General features: G+C 45.3%; 1 long non-coding RNA gene across 1 annotated transcript; it reads right to left on the reverse strand.

Moving 5' to 3' along the window:
* Window positions 1–2,817: 2,817 nt before the first annotated feature.
* LOC136624709 (uncharacterized) lies at window positions 2,818–8,614 on the reverse strand. The gene is made up of 3 exons (XR_010792396.1): window positions 8,577–8,614; window positions 7,322–7,402; window positions 2,818–3,035 (listed from the first exon to the last, which is right to left on the reverse strand). It is a non-coding gene; the product is annotated as an uncharacterized lncRNA (long non-coding RNA).
* Between the last annotated feature and the right edge of the window lie 13,706 nt (window positions 8,615–22,320).

A 22,320-nucleotide genomic window follows, 5' to 3' on the forward strand; every position in this document is an offset into this window, starting at 1 on the left:
ATAAAAAGATCTGGATTAAGTTGAGTGGCGACATATTAGTCTGCACTTGAACATTTAGCGCTCCATGCTGCAGTCTAGCTTTCTGCATGCTACTAGGGTATATGTTGATTGTGCCGTCCCTGCAGTTTATCAGTTGGTGCGTATTTGGCTTCTTTTTCTGTGAATTTTGTCTTTTGTACAATTTTTCTCTCTGCTTAGTGATTTCACTCTAAAGTATAGAAGTATCATGTGTGCATGGGAGGGAGTGTATGTGTGGGGAGGGGTGGGGGGTTAACAGGATAAGGGCTCATGTCCATGGGTGTTTTTTCACCATAAATTACTCATGCGATGCACGGCAGCATGTTACGCAGTGAATGGAGTCAATGAAAGTCAATGGACTTTCATGAATCCATGCACATGTGCGTATAGACACTGCGTGTAGCTAGGCACGAGAAATAGATTGCAGCATGCTCTATTTCTCTGTGTACCACACAGCACGAGCCCTATGATATTGAATAGGCAGCGTATGCAACGCTGTCTATATGCAATACATTGCATACACGCGTTTTTTTCATGCACATCTCTGCTCTGAAACAGAGCTGGGAGTTAAAAAATAGTCACACTGCACATGACCGCATGCATGAGATATGCGGGCATGCACAGTACACTCAGCCATGTGTGGTCTCTGCCGGCAGACCCGCTATTTACAAACAATGGTATAATGCTGCAGGGAGACCCACAACTTTTTACAAATACGGCTGTGGACATGAGGCTGAGTACGTTACAGTGTTTCGGAAGTGAGTAAAATCGCGAGAAGCGACTTATTGTGCAGTCAGCCAACACGGGCGTATGCAATTGTTGTGCCGTTTAGGCTGCATGTGATAAACCTCACAAGGAAGATACAAGACGTTAAGAACTTCTGGACCAGATATTTTATCTCCCTTCTTTACAAGGCATGGGCCACCTGGGCATCTATAGTCCATGGGCAGTCAGACACTTGTTAAAGGGGTTCTGCACCTTGGACAATTCCCACTTACTAAGAGGATTCCTAACGAATAAGTTAGGGACCCATAGGGACCAGCCCATGCAGATCAATGGATTTGAGAAGTCCTCAAGATTAAGATATGAACTTTGTAACCATTATATACTCCCTGACTTTTACTTAGGGCTGTTTACATGTGTTTACTGAATACTCTTCACTATCCCTTTCTCACTGTGGTTACTCTTAACATCCTCTACTATTTTCTTGTTCATCCTTTAAGTAGTATCCCTCAGAGACATGTGATCTGTGTTATATACAATAGGATGTGTTCCTAATTTCCTGCTAGTATTGGTTGGAAGGCGAGGAAGTTTATGTATGCATAATGCTTATGCTTAATGCACTCGTACTATAACCCTTTAGTGACTGGCTTATTTTGTGCCATAAGGACCAAGCAATTTTCAGCATTGCATTGCAAGAGCCATAACTCAGTGACATAGTTGTATGAGGGCTTGTTTTTTTGGAACAAGTTGTATTTTTTAATGACCCCACTCTGGAGTACATATAATGTGTTGTAGAACGTTTATTACAGTTTTTGGAGGGAGATAGAAAAAATGTAAGAAAATTGTGCCGTTGTTTGAGGGGTTGTTTTTACGGTGTTCACCATCCAGCAAAAATAATATAACTTTCTTATCTGGATTAGCACGATTACTGTGATGGAAAGTTTATATAAATGTTTGTTTTTTACTACTTTTGCACAATAAAAACATGTTTTTGAAGAAAACCAATTTAATGTGCATCACTGCAATCTAAGAACCAGAACATTTTTATATTTCTGGCAACGGAGTAATTTGAGGTTCTGTTATTTGCAGGAAGACTTGTAGTTTTTATTGCTACCATTTTGAGGTACTTATGACTTTTGGATTGCTTTTTACTACAATTTTGGTTTACAAAGATTGCAATTATTTTAGACAATTTAGATCATTTGAATTTACAACATTACGGTCATATTTAATATCAGGTGGTTTCAGAATTATTCAAACTAACTAAGTTATAGAACCGGTTTTGAAGCATAGGTTCAGGTTCCTTTCTTCTGTTACAGTAACCCCTAATAAAATAGTAATAACAACAAAGGACTAAAAGCAAGAAAAAAAATTAGAAGGAAATGGAGGTCATGAGGGTGGGGAGGGGAGGGTAAACACATAGGGGAAGGGAGGGGTGGGGGAGAGAAGGCAATCTATGATACTTCTCCTATGCTCATGGCTAAGTGGGAATGGGCCTCTTTGTTGTCCATGTCGAGGTTATATTTCTCATACATTTGTTGGGGATGGGGAGGATGCACTAGAAGGTAGGCCAGGGTCTACCGGATGGGTCAGGAAGCTAGCTGTTGAATTCTTCAGGTGCATGGTAAGAGAATATTGATACCATGATGCCCATGTGTTTTCATATAATGTTTAACGGTCCATAAAGATAGCTGCCAACTTCTCATTGACCTTGAGCTAAAGAAACTTTAGATTTCACGAAGTTGATGCTAACTGAAGTTTTCCTCCAGGAGCGAGCAATTGCCAAGCATACTGATAGAAAGCACTAAGATACTCATTTTGTGTATATGTCTGGGGGTGTCAGGCATGCTTCTGCCCAAGAGAGCTTCCCAGGGCGTTTTGTGTAGGGATATGTTTGTGATGGAGAATATTAGGGTGTAGACCTGAACCCAGAAACGACAGAGCTTTGGGAAGTTCCACAAAATGTGTGGCTCTTCATGATCCTCATATTGACCATGATTGAAATGAATGCTTAAATAATACGTATTGCAAACAGGATTAGACATGGCGTACTGAGCAGAAAAAGACAGACCAGCATTTCAGTTAAGCATGCTTTAATGTATTATTGGCATAACTAATAATAATTATGCTCTTTACAGTTATGAAGCATTGTATTATATTAATGGTTTTATCCTGGAAGAAGACCTCCAAGAAGACCTTCAACAGCGTGTACTAGAGGCGCAATAATTCTCTTTTCTTTACCATTCTCCCTTTTTTGTATATTTTCTTCGTTTTCTGCTTCTTCCTCTCTTTTCCTGTTAGGAGACAGTGTACAATTAATAAAACATTATGCTAATTGTTCCTACATTGTCAATTAATAATATATTGGTATTTATTTGATTTCTAGTCTTCTGCTGCTGCTGTGAAGTGCAGCGATCTCCGTAGGCCCTGATCTGGTGACAATAGAGATAAGTACCAAGTGACATTCACGGGAGATTTAGTAAAGTCCTGTGAGGAAAACTTATAGAGTAGGTCAGGGTTTTAAAGAAAGGGTCTTATTTTGTAGATAGTAATCTCCATTTCTGGAAAACAGCATACTGAATACCGAAACATCCCTTTGGTTATAATTTTAACATGTTATGGCCAACTTTTCTGTGTTCTGTGCCAGAGGTGTAGCGAGGCTTTTCCTCACTGAGACAAAGATTTAGTTCAGCGACCTTCTATACCATTTTTGCCAAACAACCCTAACAAAATGCCAATATACAATGCAGTTGACTTTTTATTTCCTATTAAAGTAGATGTATTTGGCTCCCAGGTTGAAAAATGTAGGCACCAAATTACTTTTTTACTGGCTCTATATATATATATCTTCTTTCTTCTGCATGGCCGATGGGCTCGGGACGTCGGTGGCACGCTGGGCGCATGTGCAGTGCCATCTCCTTTCTTTTAAACTTCTGCTTTCCCACAGTCCTGTGGCATGGACGCAGTGACAGCTGCATCTGTACCGTGGATCCAGACAGCTTCCATTGGCTTCAATGGAAGCCACGGGAGCCGTCCGTGCGGGAAAATCGCACAAAAATGGAGCATGCTGTGGGTGTTTTCCTGCGCGTGCGATCCACCTGTCAGGGAAAAATGACATCCGCAGGTATTTAATTATCTGCGGGTGCCCAATGATTCCCTATGGGCACAGATCGCACGCGTGGGAGACCTGCGCGGATTTAATAAATCTATTTTCCCCATGGACATTGGGCCTAAAGACGAGCTCTCTCCATGTTTTTCGGTTTTGCACCGCTTCTTTCAGTTGTGTGATATCCATGCCAGTATCCGCTCTGACAGTATCAGCCATGGTGTCCTTTGGTGCTATAATACATAGCAGTAATACAGCAGCACAGAGCGATGTTACAGTACCAGAAATATGGCGGTACAATTAGATGTAACACCCGCAATGTGTTCCTATATTATTGATGGTAATACAGCAATACAGTTAGATGATAGTATAATAATGACTTCCCTTCTATATTAGCTGCTAACGGGGACTCTCCACACACTGTTGCCTCTCATGCAGATACACAGCAACCAGCTGTCAATCATTGATGATTATTGTGCCATTTTGCCTAATAGGAGAGCAGACCTGTCCCCACAGAATGCTGCACTTGTATAGGACTGCTTAGTCTGGTTAGGGCTCCCACACACTTGCATTTTTTTAACGCTGCGATATCACTGCGTTTTTTTTTAACGCAATTGTCAATGGGAATTTCTAATATTGAAAACGCATCGCACAAAAATTGCAAAGCACAAACCTGCGATGGGCTTGTAACATTAGAAAGTCCCATTGACAATCGTGTTAAAAAAAACGCAGCGATATTGCAGTGTTAAAAAAACGCAAGTGGGTGTGAGACCTTACAGGCCCGCTTCATAGCGGTTGTACCAACTGTAATACTTATCTCTTGTCAACAGGTTAGGGATAAAGTGTCTAATTGTGTGGGGTCTGATCACTGGCACTGCCCTGGATTTCAAAATGGGGTTCCTGTATAACCCCTCTGAATGAATGGGGGTCAGTCAGGAGCACTGCTGCTCTATACATGTTAATGGGACTGACGGAGGTGAGCGCTTGTACTTGGCTCTCCAGCAGTCTGAATAAAATGAAAGGAGCAGCTGCATGCATGTTCGACAACCGCTACCTTCATATGGGGGACACAAAATATCTTGTGATTGGTGAATGTCCCAGTAGTTGGACCCTCACCAATAAGACATTTATCCCTGATTATGTTGATTAGGGGTACAAGGTAAACTTTAAACCATACCTGCTGGACAGTCACAGTCCTACAAGTCCCAGCAGGCACTGTCACTGTGGGAATCTCTCAACATTAAAACCATTAGTTTCACCATCCCTCCTTCCATACAGACGGTTTGTTTCCCTCCCCCTTCTTCCCCCTCACCTATAGACAGCTGCTCCAGCCATGGTCACTCCTTAATCACACCCAGTGCATAGTGAGCTGCAAGAAGACTGACCAAATAGGGCACAACTCCACTTTTTGTGTGCTTTTATCCTAATTCAGAGCAGAGGGATGAGAAGTGCTTAATCTCTGCCTACAGTGTGCAGACAGGAGCCCTTCCCCCCTGCGCCCAGGGCACCATGCCCCGCTTGCCCCCCTCCCAGCACTACTGTCTATGCGCAAGTTAGGACCAATGTTCCCTTTTGCTACAAAAGTAAGGACATACTAATTCAATGGAAAATGATGGAGGAAAATAAACAGATAAGCAGTGAGATTGTACTTCAAGCATAAAAAGGGATTCTGTCATCTTGAACACGCTGTCCAAACTGCAGGCACCATGTTATAGAGCATGAGGAGCTGAGCAGACTGATATATAGGAATGCATATATATATATATATATATGTATATATTTATTTTTATTTATTTATTTAGTGACTGATAGCTACCCCTGTATGTGTACTCATACACAGATAATTGTCAATCACTGAGAGCTCCGCCCACTAGACTCTTCAGCTCCGAATGAGCAAAAATATAAATGTGTGAAATGCAAGTTTTATTGAATTTTTCCCCATAAAACTATATATCAGTCTGCTCAGCTCCTCCTGCTCTATAACTTGCTGCCTGCAGTTTGGACAGCATGTTCAAGCTGACAGACTCCCTTTAACTCCTTGAGTGGCACGTCCGGAAATTTTCCGGGACGAGCTCCACTGCTCATAGCAACATAGCCCGGAAGATTTCCGGGCTATGTATCACTATGGGAGCTGCAGAGCACAATGCCACAAGCTGTGACAGTGTGCTCTGCCTGCACAGACCCACAGAGAACAAAGCAAGGGCTTTGAAAAACCAGCAGAAGATATTGCCGATATGCCGGCAACCTCCTGCACTGGTTTGTTTACAGGTTGCCATAGAGACCATGGGCTTGTCAGAAGCTAGCCGATGGTCTCTGTGGCAGGGAGAGCTTGGTGCTTGGCTGTCAGAGGACAGCTAGGTACCAGCTCTTACAGCAGATATCAGAGAAAACCTCCGATCTCTGCTGTGTTAACCCTTTACATGCTGCAGTCTATGTGACTGCAGCATGTAAAGGGCTGTCACTGCAGCATGTAAAGGGCTGTCACCATCGGACCCCCGGAATGTGATCAGGGGTCCTGATGGGTCCCTATGGAAGTCCCCTAAAGGGACAAAAAATTAAAATTAAAAAAAAAATTAAAAAATAAAAAAAAAATTATAAAAACACTTGTCTCCCTTTACTTTGTAAAAAAAATCAAAAATACAATCACACATGTGGTATCCATGCGTCGTAATGACCCAGAGAAGGAAGCTAATACATTATTTAACCCCTTAATGACATGGCCCCTTTTTTTCTTTTTTCCCCATTTCTTTTTTTCCTCCCCCGTTTAAAAAAATCACAACTTCTCCAGCAAAAAACAAGCCCTTATATGGCCATGTCAATGGAAAAATGAAAAAGGTATGGCTCTTGAGACGCAACTGCAAAATTAGTTGAAATTCAATGATTGTAGACCATTTTAAAAAACCTGCCCCGGTGGGCACGACAGGGTGGTAAGTGTGGCAGAATATTAATGTTGCTCTAATATACTCACAAGTAAGGTTGCCACCCATTCCATCAGCAAATACCAGCCAGGTTTGGCCGGCTTTACACAGGTGTATTATATATAATACGCAGAGAATAGAACCCTTTCATTTCAAACCCATATCAGAACCAAAAGTAAATTGGTCAGTGGGACTCCGACCTCTGAGACCCCGGGAATGACTCTGCTTTATTGCTGCAGATACTTCCAGGTTCTTCCTGCACAGTGCTGCCCCCTCATTACACTGAGCAGGAACTGCAGCATGACCCCTTTACTTAAATGGAGCTCTACTGTCATTCCCAACCTAGGAGCTTTCGGAAGCACATCTGTGCAGGAACAAACAGACAAGGGGCTGCAACATTACACCAGTGTATCTGCCCCTTCATTCCCAGGATCTGTGGGTGTCTCAGCGGTCGGACCGCATGAAGCAGTATGTGATAGCATATCCTAGTTATATACCATCACTGTATGACATGGGAATAACCCTCTAATATGTTGTATATTATATGAGTACTTACTCTTCCTCACAGATGGAAAGTGAGACTAATCCAAGGAAGAGAACAAGGAGAAGAGACTTCTTCAAGAAAGCCATGTTTTATCTGTAAAAATACATTTAAATTGAAATGTAAAAAAAACAAAAAAACAGCTTACTGTCTAAAATATTTCCCGCTATTCTTAGTTTATCTCCAGTAGTACTGTCAGTGTTAGGGCTCATTTACTCGGGCATATATATTTTTCACTCTCTAAATATGCAATGTCCTCACAGACCAAAAATGTTCTATTTCCTACGAATTTTGGCCCTTCTGCAGTATTTTCGCATGCATGTTCACTGCATATTTGCACTGACTCATATATTTCTTTGACCTATTTTGGTGCATAATATACCCCAAAGTACAACATGCTGCATATTTTTCCACGTGAGTGAAAATCATGTAAAAAATACAGGCGTATGTAATTATACCTATAAGAATGAGCGCTGAGTAGAAGATTTTAATGTATTTATTTATTCATATTACTTATGTATCTCCAACATATTTTGCTGTACGGCGCTCGTCATCATACACATCAGTCCCACTCCACATTGAGCTCACAGTCCTATCTCAGACATATATAGGGAGAATATCAAAAATCTAGAACATTTCTCCTGAGAACTCTACATTGTTCTGTTCCTCTGTTGTCCTACTAGGAATTCATGAATACATCGACAACTGGAGGTGAAAGAGGTTTTCTGGGCAAAACACTTTTCATGACTAATCCTAAGGATAAATCAGTAGCAAATCACTGGGGACCCACTGCTCAGGATCCCCAGCGATCACCTGATTACCCAGCCTGCTCTCAGTACAGCAGTCTAGATGTACATCATAGGGGACGGGAGAGCAAGTGCCCTAGCTGGATTCACTCCCTTATTGCAGTTGGGGTCCTGAGTCATGTAACTACAGTCTGTCACTGTCCAGTTAGTGGTGACAGAGGAATCTGCGTATGGACCCACACCGTTGACAGTTGGAAAGGTTCTTGTTGTCAACTTTTGCATTAACTTCTAGTAGGAATAACAGAGGAACAGTGCAGTGCAGAGTAATACGGATAGATACTCAGGAATTATATTTGATGGGAATACAAGTATAAACTATAACAACTACATCAGGACAGCTGACAGATCATCTTAATAACATTCTACATGGTTTCTGACCTAATTTTGGAATTGTGCTGAAATAAAGTACAAAATACATAACATAAAAATAAAACATATTTTAAATATAAAGCCACAATACATACCGTGTGATTCAGTAAGTACTGAGTGCAGAATACTGCAGGATCGCTGATTTCTTGGGATGAACATGCCGGTTAATATAGCAGCTACTTGGGGGTGGGATCATAAGTCCACAATAATGACTACACTGCAGGGAAGAGAACTCTGTTTGTTTTTCTCATCCACTTCTTTGTATTGTGGGTCACATTTTTGACGAACTTTTCTCATGATTTAGAATTGTGAGACATATTTTAATATGTTGAGTCATTTGCAAATACTGTTTGCCGGCTCAATTCTGTAACCCCTTCCTGCTGCAGCTCTTTTTGTTTTCATATTTTTCCTTTTTTAACATCCCTACTTTAAAAAATCATAACTTTTTAACTTTTCAGGTAACATGACTACACAAAGGGTTTCTTTTGCAGAAATTGCATTTTTCAATGCTACCATTTAATGTAGCATATAATATAATGGAAAACATAAAATTTTCTAAGTGGGGCACAATGGAAAAAAATGCAATTGCACCATTTTTGGAGGGTTCTGTATTTACAGCATTCTTATCACATTCACCCTGAGCAAAAGATGCACTATACCCAGGACAAAGGTTCACCCAAGGAGCAGAACTCGGAATAGAGTTTCATACTATATAATCTAAACAAAAGGGGGACAAGACAACCTCGCCCCGACTACCAGGACAGGAACCGCCCAGCCTAAAAATCAGGTTATTGCCTTGATAAAGTTGTCTCAATGTGTTGTGACTTGGCTACTAACTCTAGCAACTAAAAGAAGGAAAACACTAATGAATAAATAAAAGCACCACTTATCTTTACAGCAGAATTCCTACAATCACAAACAAATTATTTCCACAAAGACTGAGAAAATAATCAGCAACAACCAGACATAAAAGCAAACTTAAATATTGACTGAGGCAATGCAATTGGACAGACAGCTTTCCACGAACATCAGGGTAAAATCCACGTACGAAACAAAAGAGCAAAATCAGTGAGAATACAAATACATGTAACAGTGCAGCCAGTCTGTCTACGCATCGAAATCACCATGCCACGACTCTGTTGCAGCCGACAGACCGTGACAGTGCCCCTCCTCTGCGTAAGGGCCACGGGGCATGTAGGACATGGTTTATTAGGATTACAGCAATGAAAAGTCTTAGCAAGTTGATCAGCTTTGAGATTGCCGCCTGGAATTCGCATTCTTTCCTCGGGTCCTTACTTCTGCAAGTGCACCAAATACTGCAAGGAATTCCTTACACGGCGAGAGCCAGTAATTTGACTGACTTCAAACTTCCCAAAACTTAGCAAAATTCCCAGCCAAAAGAACTGGAGGAGGTGGGACTCTATATTCACTGGATCATTGTACGTCCTAATTAGTGATTTGTGATAAACATCAGTTATCTTAAGAGAACCAGGCATCTCCAGTCAAAATGAAACAGGGTTAATAATCTCCTTGCCCGATAAAAAAGGGGCCCAGTTTAAAAAAAGGGTACTTTCAGCTCAATATTTTTAGTAGATAACCCCAGCAAATCACCAACTCGAGAAATAATCCCCTCCGACCGCCTGCTATCTGCCCCCTTCTTGTAGTTTTCTTAGAGATCTGCTATGGTTTCTCTGCACTTCCACTCAAACATTCCTGAGATGAAATGAAAATTCATTCTCTTTTGGTAACTCAGAAAGAAATCTTGAAAAAGAACCAAAATACAAATGATACCCATAATTGCAAAGCAGGGTGATGTGCCTGTTGACTCCAAATAGCTATTATCCAATGCAAACTCTGCCAAAAATAAAAACCACAACCGTTCCTCCTAATTGTCAGAGATAAAACACATTAAATGTTGCTCAAGACTCTGATTACATCTTTCAGTTTGACCATTAGTCAGCATGATAAGTAGAGGGAAAAGTCAGTTGTACTTTCACTCGATGGCACATGATACGCTAGAATCTAGGAACAAACCGGACACCCCGATATCAGAGACGATATCAGACGGCAACCCATATAACGGACCACATGAGTCAAGAACAGTCTAGCTAAGGTTTTAGCTTTACACATCTTGCTAAATCAGTCCACCATTACCCAAGCCATTATGTTGCCCGATACAGGCAAAGGTAATAACTTCCCAGCCGATAGATTCCGAGTAGCCTTGGAACTCACAAGGAAGAGACAAACCCCGCAGGAAGAGACAAAGCTGAAAAAAAAATCCAGTCTAATGGACATTCCTGGTTATTAACCTCCTAGAATTGTTGATTCCCGGATGACCTGCTACAACAGAACTTTGCATTTAACACAGTAACTGGAGTCTTAGATGTATTGAAACAAAAAAACCTTCCCTCTGGAAGGTTTGAAGGGGCAAAATATTGTGTCTTACGGATCGGCTCCTCCAAATCCAAAGAAACTGAAGACACAACAACCTCTTCAGGCAGAATGGGGACAGTTGGTATACCTTGTATATTACAATATTGATAAGTGCTTCATAGATTTCATTGAAGTCCAGCTGGAGGCTAATTGGATCATTTGCATTCCTGTGATATCAAGTTTCACTATTTAGTGTACAGGTAGAGTCACTGCTCAGCAAACAAGGAATCTCTCCTTATAGAGCTCCTGCCCACGGGTAGATATTTACTGCAGAATCTGTGGTGGGATATCGCAATGTGGCTCCGCAGCAAATAGCACCCATAGCATGCTGTGGGAAATCGATTCTTCCTCCACACTTGTGGAAACGAATTGCGGTCTCTGCAAGCAGAGGAAACTTCACAGCATGCTGCATTTTTCCACGGATTCCACGCAGACTGCTTCCATTGAAGTCAATAGAAGCCGTCCGATCTGCAGCCCGTCTGCAATGAACATTGCGAACAGGTCGCGGATTTGGTGGTGTCGCTTAATAATGGCACGGGAAAAATAATTTGAGAAAAAAGAAATCTATACTGCGCATGCATTTTATATATACACTGTCATTCCAATTACTTACAACGAGGTGCAACTTGGCATCCCCGCGTTCCAATTCATGACATAATGGATGTGGGAGGATTCCTTTCTCTCTAACGTCAATTGGAACGCGGGGACGCCAAGTTGCACCTCGTCGTAAGTCATTGGAATGACAGTGTATATATAAAATGTAATTCTGTAACAATGTATTAAAGGGGTTGTCCCGCGCCGAAACGGGTTTTTTTTTTTTTCAACCCCCCCCCGTTCGGCGCGAGACAACCCCGATGCAGGGGTTAAAAATAAAAACCGCACAGCGCTTACCTGAATCCCCGCGCTCCGGTGACTTCTTACTTACGGGTTGAAGATGGCCGCCGGGATCTTCACCCTCGGTGGACCGCAGGGCTTCTGTGCGGTCCATTGCCGATTCCAGCCTCCTGATTGGCTGGAATCGGCACGTGACAGGGCGGAGCTACACGGAGCTACACGGAGCCCCATTGAGAACAGAAGAAGACCCGAACTGCGCAAGCGCGGCTAATTTGGCCATTAGACGGCGAAAATTAGTCGGCTCCATGGAAACGAGGACGCTAGCAACGGAGCAGGTAAGTGAAAAACTTTTTATAACTTCTGTATGGCTCATAATTAATGCACAATGTACATTACAAAGTGCATTAATATGGCCATACAGAAGTGTATAGACCCACTTGCTGCCGCGGGACAACCCCTTTAAGCTTGACAAAGGCAAAATAATAGTGCTGAAACGCGTAGTGAATAGAGATGAGCGAACGTACTCGTCCGAGCTTGATACTCGTTCGAGTATTAGCGTGTTCGAGATGCTCGTTACTTGTAACGAGTACCACGCGATGTTTATGTTACTTTCACTTTCATCTCTGAGACGTTAGCGCGCTTTTCTGGCCAATTGAAAGACAGGGAAAGCATTACAACTTCCCCCTGCGACGTTCAAGCCCTATACCACCCCCCTGCAGTGAGTGGCTGGCGAGATCAGGTGTCACCCGAGTATAAAAATCGGCCCCTCCCGTGGCTCGCCACAGATGCGTTCCGACATAGAGGAGGGAAAGTGCTATCTTGTTGGAGCTGCTATAGGGAGAGTGTTAGGAGTATTTTAGGCTTCAAGAACCCCAACGGTCCTTCTTAGGGCCACATCTAACCGTGTGCAGTACTGTGGAGGCTGCTTTTTGCAGTGTTGCACATTTTTTTTTTTTGGTATATCGGCCGTGCAGAGCATTGTGCCCTGCAGTAATACTCCAGGGACAGAAGCGCTTAGGCAGGGACAGAAGACATATTGATTAAATATAGGCAGTGGGCCTTTGCAAAAAAATTTGTGGAAAAAAATCTATTTGGGCTGCCTGTGAGTGTCCTCAGTGTTCTGGGTCTGTGCTGGGTGTAGTAGTTCTCCAAATTCATACGCAGCCAGCTAAGTGTTACAGCAGGCTTGCACAAAATTATTTCCTGGCTCTGTCTGGGCTCTGAAATCACCGCTGTATTGCAGTTCACAGTGCAACACTCTGCAGTTCTGTGACATACCCCAGGGCCAGAAGCGCTTAGGCAGGGACAGAAGACATATTGAATTATTGATTGAATATAGGCAGTGGGCCTTTGCAAAAAAATTTGGGGAAAAAAATCTATTTGGGCTGCCTGTGAGTGTCCTCAGTGTTCTGGGTCTGTGCTGGGTGTAGTAGTTCTCCAAATTCATACGCAGCCAGCTAAGTGTTACAGCAGGCTTGTGCAAAATTATTTCCTGGCTCTGTCTGGGCTCTGAAATCACCGCTGTATTGCAGTTCACAGTGCAACACTCTGCAGTTCTGTGACATACCCCAGGGCCAGAAGCGCTTAGGCAGGGACGGAAGACATATTGATTGAATATAAGCAGTGGGCCTTTGCAAAAAAATTTGGGGAAAAAAATCTATTTGGGCTGCCTGTGAGTGTCCTCAGTGTTCTGGATCTGTGCTGGGTGTAGTAGTTCTCCAAATTCATACGCAGCCAGCTAAGTGTTACAGCAGGCTTGCGCAAAATTATTTCCTGGCGTTCCGTAAGCGAAGTCAGCCTCCAACCACAGGCCAATAAGCGGCACATTTAATTACAGCATTCTCTTTCTGCATTACTGGTAATACAGCATGCTGAGGGGTAGGGGTAGGCCAAGAGGACGTGGACGCGGCCGAGGACGCGGAGGCCCAAGTCAGGGTGTGGGCACAGGCCGAGCTCCTGATCCAGGTATATCGCAGCTGACTGCTGCGGGATTAGGAGAGAGGCACGTTTCTGGCGTCCCCACATTCATCGCACAATTAATGGGTCCACGCGGTAGACCTTTATTAGAAAATGAGCAGTGTGAGCAGGTCCTGTCATGGATGGCAGAAAGTGTTTCCAGCAATCTATCGTCCACCCACAGTTCTGGCCGTCCACTGCTGCAACTCAGAATCCTCTGGCTGCTGCTCCTCCTTCCTCCCAGCCTCCTCACTCCATTACAATGAGACATTCTGAGGAGCGGGCAGACTCCCAGGAACTGTTCTCGGGCCCCTGCTCAGATTGGGCAGCAGTGGTTCCTTTCCCACCAGAGGAGTTTATCGTGACTGATGCCCAACCATTGGAAAGTTCCCGGAGTCCGGGGGATGAGGCTGGGGACTTCCGCCAACTGTCTCAAGACCTTTCAGTGGGTGAGGAGGACGATGACGTTGAGACACAGTTGTCTATCAGTGAGGTAGTAGTAAGGGCAGTAAGTCCGAGGGAGGAGCGCACAGAGGATTCGGAGGAAGAGCAGCAGGACAATGAGGTGACTGACCCCACCTGGTTTGCTACGCCTACTGAGGACAGGTCTTCAGAGGGGGAGGCAAGGGCAGAAGCAGGGCAGGTTGCAAGAGGCAGTGCGGTGTCCAGGGGTAGAGGCAGGGCCAGACCGAATAATCCACCAACTGTTTCCCAAAGCGCCCCCTCGCGCCATGCCACCCTGCAGAGGCCGAGGTGCTCAAAGGTCTGGCAGTTTTTCACTGAGAGTGCAGACGACCGACGAACAGTGGTGTGCAACCTTTGTCGCTCCAAGATCAGCCGGGGAGCCACCACCACCAGCCTCACCACCACCAGCATGCGCAGACATATGATGGCCAAGCACCCCACAAGGTGGGACGAAGGCCGTTCACCGCCTCCGGTTTGCACCGCTGCCTCTCCCCCTGTGCCCCAACCTGCCACTGAGATCCAACCCCGCTCTGAGGACACAGGCACTACCGTCTCCTGGCCTGCACCCTCACCCTCACCTCCGCTGTCCTCGGCCCCATCCACCAATGTCTCTCAGCGCACCGTCCAGCCGTCGCTAGCGCAAGTGTTTGAGCGCAAGCGCAAGTACGCCGCCACGCACCCGCACGCTCAAGCGTTAAACGTGCACATAGCCGAATTTATCAGCCTGGAGATGCTGCCGTATAGGGTTGTGGAAACGGAGTTCTTCAAAAGTATGATGGCGGCCCCGCGCTACTCAGTTCCCAGTTGCCACTACTTTTCCCGATGTGCCGTCCCAGCCCTGCACGACCACGTCTCCCGCAACATTGTACGCGCCCTCACCAACGCGGTTACTGCCAAGGTCCCCTTAACAACGGACACGTGGACAAGCACAGGCGGGCAGGGCCACTATATCTCTCTGACGGCACATTGGGTGAATTTAGTGGAGGCTGGGACAGAGTCAGAGCCTGGGACCGCTCACGTCCTACCCACCCCCAGAATTGCGAGCCCCAGCTCGGTGCTGGTATCTGCGGTGGTGTATGCTTCCTCCACTAAAGCACCCTCCTCCTCCTCCTCCTCCTCCTCCTCTAACGCAACCTCTGTCTCGCAATCAAGATGTGTCAGCAGCAGCAGCACGTCGCCAGCAGTCGGTGTCGCGCGGCGTGGCAGCACAGCAGTGGGCAAGCGTCAGCAGGCCGTGCTGAAACTACTCAGCTTAGGAGATAAGAGGCACATGACCCACGAACTGCTGCAGGGTCTGACAGAGCAGACTGACCGCTGGCTTGCGCCGCTGAGCCTCCAACCGGGCATGGTCGTGTGTGACAACGGCCGTAACCTGGTGGCGGCTCTGCAGCTCGGCGGCCTCACGCACGTGCCATGCCTGGCCCACGTCTTTAATTTGGTGGTTCAGCGCTTTCTGAAAAACTACCCACGCTTGTCAGACCTGCTCGGAAAGGTGCGGCGGCTCTGCGCACATTTCCGCAAGTCCCACACGGACGCTGCCACCATGCGAACCCTGCATCATCGGTTTAATCTGCCAGTGCACCGACTGCTGTGCGACGTGCCCACACGGTGGAACTCTACGCTCCACATGTTGGCCAGGCTCTATGAGCAGCGTAGAGCTATAGTGGAATACCAACTCCAACATGGGCGGCGCAGTGGGAGTCAGCCTCCTCAATTCTTTTCAGAAGAGTGGGCCTGGTTGGCAGACATCTGCCAGGTCCTTGGAAAGTTTGAGGAGTCTACCCAGGTGGTGAGCGGCGATGCTGCAATCATTAGCGTCACCATTCCTCTGCTATGCCTCTTGAGAAGTTCCCTGCAAAGCATAAAGGCAGACGCTTTGCGCTCGGAAACAGAGCCGGGGGAAGACAGTATGTCGCTGGATAGTCAGAGCACCCTCCTGTCTATATCTCAGCGCGGTGAGAAGGAGGAGGAGGAGGAAGATGAGGAGGAGGGGGAAGAGACAGCTTGGCCCACTGCTGAGGGTACACATGCTGCTTGCCTGTCATCCTTTCAGCATGTATGGCCTGAGGAGGAGGAGGAGAAGGATCCTGAAAGTGATCTTCCTAGTGAGGACAGCCATGTGTTGCGTACAGGTACCCTGGCACACATGGCTGACTTCATGTTAGGATGCCTTTCTCGTGACCCTCGCGTTACACGCATTCTGGCCACTACGGATTACTGGGTGTACACACTGCTTGACCCACGGTATAAGGAGAACCTTTCCACTCTCATACCCGAAGAGGAAAGGGGTTCGAGAGTGATGCTATACCACAGGACCCTGGCGGACAAACTGATGGTAAAATTCCCATACGACAGCGCTAGTGGCCGAAGGCGCAGTTACGAGGGCCAGGTAGCAGGGGAGGCGCGGAGATCAGGCAGCATGTACAGCACAGGCAGGGCAACACTCTCTAATGCCCTTTACAGCTTTATGGCTCCCCAGCAAGACTGTGTCACCGCTCCCCAGTCAAGGCTGAGTCGGCGGGAGCACTGTAATAGGATGGTGAGGGAGTACGTAGCCGATCGCACGACCGTCCTCGGTGACGCCTCTGCCCCTTACAACTACTGGGTGTCGAAGCTGGACACGTGGCCTGAACTCGTGCTGCGTGCCCTGGAGGTGCTTGCTTGTCCTGCGGCTAGCGTCTTGTCAGAGAGGGTGTTTAGTGCGGCTGGGGGAATCATCACAGATAAGCGTACCCGCCTGTCAACCGACAGTGCCGACAGGCTTACACTCATCAAGATGAACAAAGCCTGGATTTCCCCAGACTTCTCTTCTCCACCAGCGGACAGCAGCGATACCTAAGCAATACGTAGGCTGCACCCGCGGATGGAAGCATCGTTCTCTATCCCCATCAAAAACGGGGACCTTTTTGCTTCATCAATCTGTGTATAATATTCCTCCTCCTGCTCCTCCTCCTGAAACCTCACATAATCACGGCGAACGGGCAATTTTTCTTAGGCCCACAAGGCTCAGTCATATAATTTTTCTAAACAATTTTTAGACGTTTCAATGCTCATTAAAGCGTTGAAACTTTCACCTGAACCAATTTTTATTTTAACTGGGCTGCCTCCAGGCCTAGTTACCAATTAAGCCACATTAACCAAAGCGATTAATGGGTTTCACCTGCCCTCTTGGTTGGGCATGGGCAATTTTTCTCAGGTACATTAGTACTGTTGGTACACCAATTTTTGGGGGCCCTCGCCTACAGTGTAATCAAATTAATTTTTAGCCCACCTGCATTACAGCTGACGTTACATCAGCTGTGTTGGGCACTGCAATGGGATGTATTTATGTACCGCCGGTGGGTTCCAGGGAGCCACCCATGCTGTGGGTCCACAGGGAGTTGTAACTGCATGTGTCCACTTCTAAAGAATCCCAATCTTACTGGGGCATGCAGAGTGGGCCGAAGCCCACCTGCATTAAGCACGACATTACCTCAGCTGTGTTGGGCAATGCAATGGGATATATTTATGTACCGCCGGTGGCTTCCTGGCACCCACCCATGCTGTGGGTCCACAGGGAGTTGTAACTGCATGTGTCCACTTCTAAAGAACCCCAGTCTGACTGGGGCATGCAGTGTGGGCCGAAGCTCACCTGCATTAAGCACGACATTACCTCAGCTGTGTTGAGCAATGCAATGGGATATATTTATGTACCGCCGGTGGGTTCCAGGGAGCCACCCATGCTGTGGGTGCACACGGAATTCCCATTGCGGAGTTGTACCTGCCTGTGACTATTTATAAAAAACCGCGGTCTGACTGGGGCATGCAGACACCTTGACAGAATGAATAGTGTGTGGCACATAGGCTCCCCATTGCTATGCCCACGTGTGCAGCTCCAGATGGAGGTGGCACAGGATTGGATTTCTCATTGCTTCTGTACAGCATTGTGGACTATCACCCCGCCCCTTTTAAAGAGGGTCGCTGCCTAGCCGTGCCAACCCTCTGCAGTGTGTGCCTGCGGTTGCTCCTCATGGCAGACGCACTTATAAATAGACATGAGGGTGGCGTGGCATGAGGGCAGCTGAAGGCTGGGCAGGGACAGTTTGGTGTGCGCTGTGGACACTGGGTCGTGGGGGGGGGGGGGTTGGGCAGCATGATACCCAGGAGAAGTGGCAGCGGAGTGTCATGCAGGCAGTGAATGTGCTTTGTTGGAGGTAGTGTGGTGCTTAGCTAAGGTATGCATTGCTAATGAGGGCTTTTCAGAAGTAAAAGTTGTTGGGAGTGAGGGGGGGCCCACTCTTGCCGCTATTATGGCTTAATAGTGGGACCTGGGAACTTGAGATGCAGCCCAACATGTAGCCCCTCGCCTGCCCTATCTGTTGCTGTGTCGTTCCGATCACTTTCTTGAATTGCCCAGATTTTCACAAACGAAAACCTTAGCGAGCATCGGCGATATACAAAAATGCTCGGGTCGCCCATTGACTTCAATGGGGTTCGTTATTCGAAACGAACCCTCGAGCATCGCGAAAAGTTCGTCTCGAGTAACGAGCACCCGAGCATTTTGGTGCTCGCTCATCTCTAGTAGTGAAATAAAAGATTTTATTAATAGAAGTTTATAGTTCATAATGGCGTGGGTATGTTTCAAATAGTACATAGTGATATTCCTGAACTGGCTTTGCCTGAGAGCAAAAGCCTGTGTTACCCTGGACGCCTCTCCTCCACCGAGAAGACAGTGGACGGAAGAGAAACTTCTTAAAGCCGAGGTGGACAACAGGTGCTGGAGGGTTTTCCCAGAAAGACAGGTTAATCCTTAAAGCACCAGGTGAGTTGCATATTCACCTTCCACTTTTATATTTGTAAAATTGCTTGAGGCGCATTCTGATTTTATATAATTACAGTAGTAATTGCAAACCTTTTGCGACATAGGAAATCCTTATAAAGTAAATTTAGCAATAATAACCTGATAATGGAATCTCAAGGTAGAAATAAACCATCCAAGATTATCTATATTATATTAGCTGGCTTCTAGTAACTTGTGATATATTAACAAACATGATAAATGCCATTTGAACTCCCACATGACAAAGAAAGCAATATTTGCAAACGTTTAAGTGTATTAAGATTTAACACTGACATTAATACAGTAAATAGAGAAAGTAAACCCAGTGTGACATGTTTTACAGGGTGAGTTGCTTTTTACAAGAAAACATTTTTTTGACCTTTCAATATAATTGATTTTGATAGATGAAACATGGCTTAATTTAAAAAAATGGATAAATAAATACAACTCTTCTCCTTGTACTAGTGTTTTAATTATGACTTTTCCATGTTTTGAGCACACCTTTATCATTTTCCCTACCTACACAAAACTCTTTATCCTGTTGCTACTCCCATTTCAGTTCACTGTGCCGGCCTTCCTGGACCCTGGTTTGGCAGGGAACTTCTTACATATGGCTGTTGTGGATCGCTTCCAAATCCCTATTCAACATCTTGGGAGACCTTCCGTGGTGGCATCTGTTGATGGGAGTTCCCTTTTTGAGACCACTCAGTTCGTTTCAGAGCCTTTGGGTCTGAAATTGGACTTTCTCCACTCAGAAAGGATTTCCTTGCTGGTCCTTCTGAGGTCCGCCAGCTCCCTATTGTTAGGTCTGCCCTGGCTTCATCTTCATAATCCCACCTTGGATTTGAAGTCTGGGGAGGTTTAACGTTAGGGGTCATCCTGTCATTCCAAGTGCCTGCTTCCTATACAACCTGTTCTATGCCTCCCGGTGCCTCAGAAACCCCAGGGACTGCCGGAGGTCTACTATGGTTTGGCTGATGTCTTCAACAAGAAAAAGGCAGACTGTCTGCCACTACATCGTCCTTATGACTGCCCAATTGATCTGCTGCCAGGTTTCTTACCTTCTCGAGGCAGGGTATACCCTCTGTCCCTCCCTGAGACCCAAGCTGCGGCAGAGTACATCAAAGACAATCTTCAGGCGTAATACACTGAGGGAATTTTTTGCCTCTTTTAGGCAATTTTTCTAGTCAAAGTGCTAATGACCACTTGTCCGTCAGTCCGTGTGTGTTGTGTGAGTTACATGCAGAGCCTGACAGCACCTGTGATGATGTCACCATCATGTAATGAGTTACCGGCTCTGAGCTCCACCCCTGATCACATGACATAATCACAGGTGTTTTGTCCTTCTTGTGCACTGAATGAGGGATTATGGGCAGCCCACATTGCCCACAAACTCCTGCGACCTCAGTTGCTATGGATATAGCAGTAATAAATCTGGAAGTTTGTACCTGGTTGTGAGACTGCTGCACACCTGTGTGGAGACTCCAATAAATGACACCTCACAAATTTACACAACAATAGATCGTGTGTGGACAGGACCTGTGATGATCTTGAACAATGTGGTGTTAGTCAGCAGCACTCAAAACAGCATATAATCAGTAAATGGCATCCAAAGCCATGTATGCACCATACCTGAAGAGTCAGAGCCTGTGACTCAATTATAAAGTCCACAATTTCAAAGAAGGGTGACAGCATACCAGGTGCACAAATAAATTTCTTTTTATTCCCCCATTTTCGCGACTTTTCGACCCCTTGTCAAGCAGTAAGGCTTGACTAAGACCCCATGGTGAGTTACATATTCACCTTCCACTTTTATATTTGTAAAATTGCTCGAGGCGCATTCTGATTTTATATAATTACAGTAGTAATTGCAAACCTTTTGCGACATAGGAAATCCTTATAAAGTAAATTTAGCAATAATAACCTGATAATGGAATCTCAAGGTAGGAATAAACCATACAAGATTATCTATATTATATGAGCCGGCTTCTAGTAACTTGTGATATATTAACAAACGCATGATGACTGTCATTTGAGCTCCCACATGAGAAAGCAAACAATATTTGCAAACGTTTAAGTGTATTAAAATTTAACACTGACATTAATACAGTAAATAAAGAAAGTAAGCCCAGTGTGACATGTTTTACAGGGTGAGTTGCTTTTTACAGGAAAACAATTTTTTGACCTTTCAATATTATTGTTTTTGATAGATGAAACATGGCTTAATTTAACCCCTTCCCGCTCCATGACGTACCGGTACATCATGGGAGCCTGGTACTTCGCGCAACATGACGTACCGGTACGTCATTGGAATAGCGCGAGATCATGACTGACCTCGCGCTATCCCGCAGTGGGAGCCGGCTGTCAGTCACACCTGGTGTCCCGCTGCAACAGCAGGGGGGCATCGGAGATGCGCCCCCCGCTGTTAACCCCTTTCCTGCCGCGATCTAAGTAGATCGCGGCAGGGAAAGAGTTCACAGGGGCAGCGCGCTCCCTCTGTGTCTCCGGCCGGCTCTCGCGATGTTATCGCGAGAGCCCGGCCTGTTGCCATGGCAACAGGACGCCAGACACTGGCGTCCTGTAGTGCCAATGCCTATGATCGCTGTATAAGCAATAAGGCATGGCAGGGCAGTAGCTCTGCCATGCCTTATCACAGCGATCATAGGTACAGTGCTGCAAGTCCCACAGAGGGACTCAAATTGTGTAAAAAAAAAGATTTAAAAAATGTAAAAAAACCCCTTTTTTGTGCTTTTTTTAATATTAGCATAAAAAAAGGTAAAAAAAAATTAAAACCACACATATTTGGTATTGACACGTCTGTAACAATGTGTACAAATAGTTGAAAATGCTTTTTATTTTGTACGGCAAAAAGCGTAAAAAGAAACGCTAAAAAACAGAGGCAAAATGCTAATTTTTAGCATTTTGCCTCCTTAAAAATGCAATAAAAGTAATAAAAAAAAGCCGTACATTCCCCAAAATGGTACCAATAAAAACTACAGCTCGCCTCGCAAAAAATAAGCCCTCACAGAGCTGCGTACATTGAAAAATAAAAAAGTTACAGGACTTTGAATGCAGCTATAGAGAAAAAAAAGAATTCCAAATAAAAAGGGTTTTTATTGCAAAAAAGTGTAAAAACTAGAGATGAGCGAACACCAAAATGTTCGGGTGTTCGTTATTCGGAACGAACTTCCCGCGATGTTCGAGGGTTCGTTTCGAACAACGAACCCCATTGAAGTCAATGGGCGACCAGAGCATTTTTGTATTTCGCCGATGCTCGCTAAGGTTTTCATGTGTGAAAATCTGGGCAATTCAAGAAAGTGATGGGAATGACA

This window comes from Eleutherodactylus coqui, chromosome 4 (genome assembly GCF_035609145.1).
Source record: "Eleutherodactylus coqui strain aEleCoq1 chromosome 4, aEleCoq1.hap1, whole genome shotgun sequence".
NCBI classification, from domain to species: Eukaryota; Metazoa; Chordata; class Amphibia; order Anura; family Eleutherodactylidae; genus Eleutherodactylus; species Eleutherodactylus coqui.